Raw genomic sequence first — 574 nt, forward strand, 5'->3', positions numbered from 1 at the left:
GACTCTGCTGTGGTTGGATGTATCAGCGAGGGGGACGAGGCTGAGTACAGAACTGTGGTGGGGGACTTTGTCACATGGAGTGAGGAGAACCATCTACAGCTCAACGTGACAAAGACCAAGGAGCTGGTGGTGGATCTAAGGAGAGCCAAGGCAGCGCGAGCCCTGTTTCCATCCGGGGTCGTGTGGACATGTGGAGGACTACAATACCTGAGTGCACTTAGACATAAACTGGACTGGGCCAAGAACACGCAAGCCCTCTACAGGAAGGGCCAAAGCCGTCTCTACTTTCTGAGGAGCTGAGGTCCTTCAACATCTGCAGGACAATGCGAGGATGTTTTATGAGCTGCTGCGTGGGCCAGTGCTATCCTCTTTGCTGTTGCATGCTGGGGCAGCAGGCTGAGGTAGCGGAAGCCAACGACTCAACAAACTGTTTTGCAAGGCCAGTGACGTTTGTGGGGGTGGATCTGGACTCTCTGTTGGTGGTGTCAGAGAGGAGGACGCTGTCCAAACTACATGCCTGCTTGGATAATGTCTCACACCCACTCCATGGCTTGTTGCTCAATCACAGGAGCAC

General features: G+C 54.2%; 1 protein-coding gene across 1 annotated transcript in view; it reads right to left on the bottom strand.

Moving 5' to 3' along the window:
* Nucleotides 1-574, bottom strand: part of LOC116701437 (uncharacterized) — a 51,930-nt gene that overhangs the window by 28,512 nt on the left and 22,844 nt on the right. The window lies entirely within an intron of this gene.

The sequence above is a fragment of the Etheostoma spectabile genome, chromosome 14 (genome assembly GCF_008692095.1).
Source record: "Etheostoma spectabile isolate EspeVRDwgs_2016 chromosome 14, UIUC_Espe_1.0, whole genome shotgun sequence".
Taxonomy (NCBI): domain Eukaryota; kingdom Metazoa; phylum Chordata; class Actinopteri; order Perciformes; family Percidae; genus Etheostoma; species Etheostoma spectabile.